Raw genomic sequence first — 8,882 nt, 5'->3', positions numbered from 1 at the left:
CTGGAAGCTCCGGTGACACAGTCGTCGACGTAAAAATAATTTTTAAGAGCAGACGATCCTATAGGACATTTCTGCATTTTCTTGCATGCTAAATATTCCAAGCATTTTGTTGCCAGATATGGTGCATACTAAATCGAAGCAGTATTGACATTAAACTGTTTTGCACTGTAGGACCTTTGTGCATTAAATCGTTCAGTGATTTCCCGGAAGATGTCACAGCAGATGCGTCAAATACAACTCTTAATTTGGTTGTCTGCCTGTCGGGTTTGAGAACACAATGATGCGGTATAAAGTAATGGGACTTCGGAAGATGTATATGGGGTACTTCCTTCATGTGCCCAAGAGCTTCATACTCCTTCATAAACCCTATGTATCCTTTTTTTATTGCCTGATCTTTTTGCAATCGTTTCTCCAACGATAAAAACCGTCTCATGGCAATGTCACAACTCTCCCCCAAATGCTCCAAAAAGGGTAACTTAACAATTAGTCTAGAGTCCTCAGCATTCTGAACGTTCTGAAGGAAGTGGTCTTCACACTGTTTGTCCCTGGTTGAAAATTATCCAATTCCCAGAATTTAGCGAGTTGCTCATCAACCTTTTCTCCTTCCGTAAGTACAGCACATACTGATGATGTAGGTGCTCTCTCAGAAATTTTCCCGGCTATAATCCATCCAAGTTTGGTATTCTGTAGTCCTTTCCTTAAGCTCGTGCACTCGGCTTGCATTGTATTGAATTAATGCTCGGCTCCAAGAAGAATATCAATTTTTCCACGTCTTCCAAATTGAGGGTCAGCCAACATTTTTTTTTTGGTGTTTTTCAATTATCAGTCGAAATTGTATAAGTTGGTTGATCATCGACTATTACTATGTTTATGCTAAGGGTTTCATAATTTTTTAAAAGCGTGAAATAAAATTTGCTCCTGTTTATGCGACACAGCCGAATTCATGCTTTTTATCAATCTCAGTTGACAGAGATGCCGGACCGGTGGAAAAGGTGTTAGCGATTTTAAAACCGATTATTTTTTTTCGATTCTCATGAAATAATCTTGCTTGTATTAAAGAAAAAGTGTGTGCAAGCCAGTACAACATTTTTTACCGTCCAAATAAAAGATTAAAACTAGTTTCCATTGGCACTGAATGAACAAAAAATTTGTTAAATGTAAGGTGTATTTATGTATTTATATCGATCTGGCAACTCCGATAATTATATAGAGTTACCGGAATTTAATTGTGACCATTTCACGCTTTCAGGTTGAATTCATAGTCAACTTTCGTGTGTTGCCGAATTCACGAAATGGCGTTTATGCACATACGAATCGGCTGAAATCGCGAAATGAAAGCGTGAATTCGGCATCGCATAAACACAGTATATGTGAGGCAAAACCATTGCTTCAAGCCGTGAAATAAAATCGCCTTGTTTTGACTTTAGCTGAACGTTGATCCTTGCATTGGATGTCTGAGATTTTCCACCCATGCCATTTATTTTCAGCATCGAATATATTGTTTTTATTGAGAGCATTTTAATTGTTCTTTTGGAAATGGCATTAATTTGGGCTCTGGGCTCTAAATTCTGCCTTTTGTCCATTTACTCCTTGAATAATTACTCGGACAGTCGCCAGGAGAATATAACTGGATTGCTTTCCACTCGCAGATGTGGCCGTAATTTTATCCGAGAGGTCCGGTGTTGTTTCCAAATGCAACAAGGTATTGTGTTTTTTTTTGCATTTAAAGCCACCTCTCTTTGTGCATGTTTTTGACGGGTGACTTTGGCTTAGACATTTAACACATCATTTTTGTTTTTGAACCCAGCTAAGGCGTTCTGCTGGGGTTTTCTTTAAAAACTCATTCCATTTATATATGCTGTGATTTGGTTTCTTACAAAAGAAACAGTTATATTGTGTTTCAGCTCCAACTGATGCAAAGGAATTTTGTTTTTTTTCCCTTTTCTGATCCAATGGCTTCAAGACTGAGAAACCTTTGTTCACGAAAGTTTAAAAATTCATTGAAAGGCTGAATTTGCCTTGTATTTTGAACGGATTGCTCATACAACAAGTGGTTTTGTCGATCAAGCTTTTTTGTTAGAAGACAGAGTAGAAGAGGATCCCATTTGTCTGTCTCTATGCCTATGATATTGAGAGCAGATAATGTTTCCTTCACATTACCGTGCAACGATTTAATTGTTTTGGAATCATTTGTTATCATTGAATGATCCAATAATTTTTGAATTAGTGTATTAACACTCTTTTATTGTTGAAGCGTTCTTTAAGTGTTTTCCACACAGTTGAATAATTTGGCTCAGTTAGCGATAAATGGCGCTCTGCCGCTCCATTTACGTTAGCCTTTAAGTACCCCATATTTTGTATAGTGGTTAACGTTGATTCATAAATCATTTTTTTGAATATATCATAAAACTGTTGCCATTTTAAATAATACCCATCAAATTTGGGTATGGCTACCTTTGGAAAATGTAATGCATTTTGAACATTTTTGTTGGAGAACTATTTGTTGTCTCCTTTTTATACCCTTGCAGAGGGTATATTGACTTTAGTCAGAAGTTTGCATCGCAGTGAAGGAGACGTTTCCGACCTTATAAAGTATATATATTCTTGATCAACATGACTAGACGAGTCGATCTAGCCATGTCCGTCTATCCGTCCGTTTCTACGCAAACTCTCAGTCTCTCAGTTTTAAAGCTATCGGGCTGAAACTTTCCCAAAAGTCTTTTTCAGGTAGTATATAAGTCGGAACCAGCTGGATCGGACAACTATATCTTATAGCTCCCATAGGAATAATCGGAAAAAAAATTTTAAAAAAATTATATCTTTGGTGTTTTTTAGCATATAACCTCCTAAGCTTGGAAATAAAATTTTTTTATTAGTTTTGAATTTTAAATTAAATTTTATCGAAATCGGACGACTATATCAAATAGCTGCCATAGGAACGATCGGAAAATTGGTGGAAAAATAATATGAAACAAATTATAGCTTCGGTGCTTTTCAACATATAACCTCCAACGCTTGGAAATAACATTTTTATACCCGTTACTCGTAGAGTAAAAGGGTATACTAGATTCGTCGGAAAGTATGTAACAGGCAGAAGGAAGCGTTTCCGACCCCATAAAGTATATATATTCTTGATCAGGATCACTAGCCGAGTCGATCTAGCCATGTCCGTCTGTCCGTCTGTCCGTCTGTCCGTCTGACCGTCTGTCCGTCTGTCCGTCTGTCCGTCTGTCTGTCCGGATGAACGCTGAGATCTCGGAAACTATGAGAGTTAGGCTATTGAGATTTGGCGTACAGATTCCTGAGCTTCTTACGCAGCGCAAGTTTGTTTCAGTAGACTGCCACGCCCACTCTAACGCCCACAAACCGCCCAAAACTGAAACTCCTACAGTTTTGATGCTAGATAGAAAATTTTAACGGAAATGTATTGTTCTCATCAATACCTATCGATTGAGCTAAAAAAAAAAAGTTTGCCACGCCCACTTAAACGCCCACAAACCGCGAAAATCTGTGACGCCCACAATTTGGATGCTAGATGAAAAATTTTAACTGAAATGTATTGGTGTCGTCAATACCTATCGATTGATTCAAAAATAAATTTGCCACGCCCACTCTAACGCCCATAACGCTTAAATCTGTCTACCGCCGGTAGGTGGCGCATTTTAATTTCGCTTTGCTGCTTGCATATCTCCATTTCCCTTTGAGTAACGGGTATCTGATAGTCGAGGTACTCGACTATAGCGTTCTTCCTTGTTTTTTATTAATTCTGAATTTGGAATTTAATTTTATCTAAATCGGACGACTATATCATATAGCTGCCATAAGAAGGATCGGAAAATTGGTAGGAAAATAATATGAAACAAATTATAGCATTGGTATTTTTTAACATACAACCCCCTACATTACATTTTTTAATTAGTTCTGAATTTCGAATTTTATTTTATCAAAATCGGACGACTATATCATATAGCTGCCATAGGAACGATCGGAAAATTGGTAGGAAAATAATATGAAACAAATTATAGCATCGGTATTTTTTTAAATATAACCTCCTACGCTTGGAAATAAAATTTTTTAATTAGTTCTGAATTTCGAATTTTATTTTATCAAAATCGAACGACTATATCATATAGCTGCCAGAGGAATGATCGGAAAATTGGTAGGAAAATAATATGAAACAAATTATAGCATCGGTGTTTTTTAACACATAACCTCCTACGCTTGGAAATAACATTTTTTAATTAGTTCTGAATTTCGAATTTTATTTTATCAAAATCGGACGACTATATCATATAGCTGCCATAGGAACGATCGGTTAATTGGTAGGAAAATAATATGAAAAAAATTATAGCTTCGGTGTTTTTTTACATATTATCTTATACTATTGGGAATATCATATTTTGTGTTTTTATACCCGTTACTCGTAGAGTAAAAGGGTATACTAGATTCGTCGGAAAGTATGTAACAGGCAGAAGGAAGCGTTTCCGACCCCATAAAGTATATATATTCTTGATCAGGATCACTAGCCGAGTCGATCTAGCCATGTCCGTCTGTCCGTCTGTCCGTCTGTCCGGATGAACGCTGAGATCTCGGAAACTATGGGAGCTAGGCTATTGAGACTTGGCGTGCAGATTCCTGAGCTTCCTACGCAGCGCAAGTTTGTTTCAGTAGACTGCCACGCCCACTCTAACGCCCACAAACCGCCCAAAACTGTGGCTCCTACAGTTTTGATGCTAGATAGAAAATTTTAACTGAAATGTAATGTTCTCATCAATACCTATCGATTGACCCAAAAAAATTTGCCACGCCCACTCTAACGCCCATAACGCTTAAATCTGTATACCGCCGGTAGGTGGCGCATTTTAATCTCGCTTTGCTGCTTGCATATCTCCATTTAGCTGAGTAACGGGTATCTGATAGTCGAGGTACTCGACTATAGCGTTCTCCCTTGTTAAATTTAAAATTTATAGCTGCAAGGCCAGCTTCGGCAAGTCGAAGCTAACTTCCTTTCTTGTTTACATACATTTCTGTTTGTACTTTTATGACTGCATCTTCTGCTGCCATGTATCTGCTGTCGTCATATCCAAGTTCCTTCGGGTCCTGAAATTTTTTATAAATTTTGACGTGAATATCTTTTATTTCATTCCAGTATTGTATAATGACGGGGGTGAAATTTTTATTTTGTTTCTTCAGTCATTTTATTCATGATGCGCTCTAAACTATCAAGCAACGCCCTTTGTTCTCTGAACATCGATTCTATTCCAGAGACAACTGATTGTTAAATTCCGTCTTATTATCCTCAATCAGTTGCTCAATTTTTTTTAAATTCATTGTTAAGATATTCGTGTTCTAACGTGACTCCTTTAAGGAGATTATTTATTTGATCATCTCCGGAGTTAAATTTATCCCACAGGAATTCTAACGTTAATAAACGTTCTCTGTATTAGGCTGGCTTAGTCTTCCTGACGACGGAGTCCTTTTTGTAATTCCGAATGACATTCTGATTTTGCTCTCCTATAGATAACTGTCCTGTCAACAACTGATGAATGCTGTTCGGTGTCACTTTTACCTTTGTTATACAATCTGATTAAGAGGTATTTTGTAATGATGTGCCTCGACTTACACCGTTGGATATATATATGTAAATTCGCTTTGAACAGATCGATCAGTGGAACAGCAGTTTATCTGGTTCAAATCGCCCGGTTGATCAGAACGTGTATTTTTCCAACGTAGATCCTTACAGTGTTTGATCGCCAAGTTGATCGCACACCTAAAGTGGTTGAATTTACCGTTTTTTGGTCGCCTTGTTGACCGTTGAAGCCTGTAATTGAAGTCGTGAAGTCGGGCCGAATGGGTATTGTATTTGACCGAAATATGCGGTTCAAATTTTTACCAAATTGACTTTTGGTTGATCAAACTATGATCGATGATGCAAGTTCAAATTGGAGTCCCAATTTTAACAATTGGTGCGATCCAAAGTCGGGGGTCACCAATTGTAAGATTTCTACGGAAATCTGGTTTAGCTAAAAAGTTTTTTTTTGCGTGCCTCGAGTACAGAATCAGTGCGTACGCTCTGTACGTTATGTGGTGTTCCGACGAGTTGGACGACTCGTTTGCTCACAAAACTTCTGCTGGCCTGTATCTATGGCTGCTTTGAATAACCGACCCTCAACTCGTACCTGTGCGATAATTCTGCTGGCTTGGGACTGTAGTATATTTCCTAAGGCTGGGGACTCCTCCCTGCTGTCTCCGACCACTCCCCGAGATGGCGAAGACTGCTCTCGTTTCCCGGACTGGTACGACGACAGCATTCTACTGTCCGCATTCCTCGGCGACCATAATCCCAACAGAAGAAAACTCTGGTATTGCGGCACTCCTGTGAAAGATGTCCCTCTTCTGCACAATTCCTGCAAGCTAGTCTGAAGTTCGGCACCGTTATCAAATTCCCCACTCGAGGAATCTGTTCTGAGCAGCTTGTACTGGTGTCCACCTGGGCGTTGGCGTGACGTTCTGGCGACTCATTGGTGGCTCGCCCGAATATACTGCGATAGCTGCAGTTCGCCCATCCTCCAAGCATGATTTCCCATATCTCGATCTCGTGTTACTTCGTAGTTGACCGCCTCAGTTGCTCCAGCGTCGCAAACTCGTGTCTCCTGGTGAGCAGCTGGTAATCTGGTCTTAGATTTTCGGAAATTCGTTCCAATTCCTGTCCCGCACTGTATCCCCCTCTGTGCATCATAAGTCGAATATTCACCAAGTACTGTTTAAGCGTTTCTCCTTGCCGCTGGAATCTGGTACGGATCTCGTCCTGGAGTCTCTGAAAATACATCAGTGGCATTAAGAAATCCAGAAACGCTTTCTTGAAATTTGTCCATGATACTCCGAGTAGCTGGCTTGTCCTGAACCAGTGTACCGCGGTGTCCGTCAAGAGACCAGGAGTGGCTTGCGGCATCTTTTCCACGTTGACTTTGTAATCAGTGGCTCGTTCCTCGGGATGCTGAATAAATGTAATGGGGTCTGTTGCCCCATCAAAAGTTATTCCCTAGATCAACAACTTTTCTGCTAGCGTTGCTGCTGACGTCTCCGATTTACGATGTCCCGTCTAGCCGTGATGGCGTCCATGTCACCGCCCCTTTCGTCGTTTCCGCTGCCTCCAAGTGTTGGCACTTGAAGCTGTGTGGGACCCGGAGGGTGTGGGATCGGTATTCCTTGCTTCCTCTCGCTAATCGCGGCTTTGATCTCTGCTTCGCATTCCTGAAGTCACTCGGTTATTTCCAGCACGTGATTGTCACGATTATTAAATGCTGCTAACCGACTTCTCATTTTTTCGACGTTTCCTGTCGCTTCCAAAGAAAACTCCTTCAGAATCGCCTCTAGCTCCCGCTTTCGGAGATACGAAATCAAACGCGCGCCCATCTTTTACAGGGGAAAAAAATAATAGCTAAACTGGAGAACGATGGAAAATGTATCCGTCGGGGCGGGCGAAAAATTATAGCGACGAGAATGAATCAAGATGGCTGCGCTGCGGGGAGTATAGGTTAGCTTCTCCCTGCCTTGTGCTTTTAAATGTCACGACCTCACTGGTTTACCTATAGAGGACTCGCTCTCTCTTTTGCTATGTCTATGTCGCGGTTTTTTCTTTTCTTCTGATTGCTTTGCTTCTGTACAATAGCGGTTCAAGCGTGATCTTGTTACTCAGATAACCTCTCGTTTTAGGTTATGTTCTGGACTTGCTCAAATATATATTTCTTTGGGTATGCATTAGACAAAGTTCTCCCGAATGTTTCCTTGCTTAACTATTTATGTCTCTGGTTTTCTAGGTTATGCATGTGCCATTTTGTTCGCGAGGAAATTGATATATATTCCCGATTCCTTATGCTTATATTTCTTTTGTTCCTTGATATGTAAAGGCTTGCGCTCCGCCGCTGGTCCTGGACGGGCACAACCGCCGGCCTCGATACCAACGCTTCCGGGGCAGAGGACGGTAACGATGGACACCCGGAGGTTAACGGATCAGGACAAGATCAGGATATGGAACCTCCATGCCATGATGCAATGATGCAGGATGCCCTTCGGTATCCATTCATCGCCCGCCACCTTCCAGCGAACGTAATCGGGCTAGATATGCGTTCGCATATCTTGATGATATTATAATCATCGGAGAAACCCTCGAGTAGCATGTTAAGCACCTACGTGAAGTGTTTCAACAACTAAGGGATGCGATTCTTCGCCTCAAAGCGAGGAAGGTATCCACATCGTCCCAGAGAAAATATCAGCGGGGCGTCAACTTAGTACCCCAACCACTGGCAAGGAGCTGCGTCGCTATCTTGGAATTACATCTTGGTACGAGCGTTTCGTGCACAATTTTGCGAGCATCGTTCAACCAAGGTCTTTGTTTCTTAAGAACGGACGAAAGTTGGAATGGAAACAAGACCAACAAGACGCATCTGATGATCTTAAAAAAAGGCTCACGAAAGCTCCTGTCTTTGATGCCCAGAATTTAACGAAAGATATATATTACAGATGGATGCCAGACGGATGGGAGCAGTTTTAACTCAAATAATTCAAGGCGAAGAGCCAGTCATCGGATTCGCTAGCAGGCGTCTCGTAGCCGCTGAGAAGAATTACTCAGCTACTTAACAGTTGTGTCTGGCGATTATCTGAGCCATCAGAAAACTTTTATGCTACTTAGAAGGGTATCGATTTAAAGTAATAACCGACCACCTCTATAACCCCACTGGTTGTATTGCGCGATAGGCGCTAGAACTTCAGCAACCCTGGTTTGATGTACAGTATCAACGGGGGAGCCAAAACATAGTCGCAGACGCCCTTTCCCGGCAGACATTAGAGGTACTACAGATGGTCAACGAGAACCCACCCCA

Source organism: Drosophila suzukii, unplaced genomic scaffold (assembly GCF_043229965.1).
Source record: "Drosophila suzukii unplaced genomic scaffold, CBGP_Dsuzu_IsoJpt1.0 scf_9, whole genome shotgun sequence".
NCBI classification, from domain to species: domain Eukaryota; kingdom Metazoa; phylum Arthropoda; class Insecta; order Diptera; family Drosophilidae; genus Drosophila; species Drosophila suzukii.
This window is presented reverse-complemented; position numbering follows the sequence as displayed.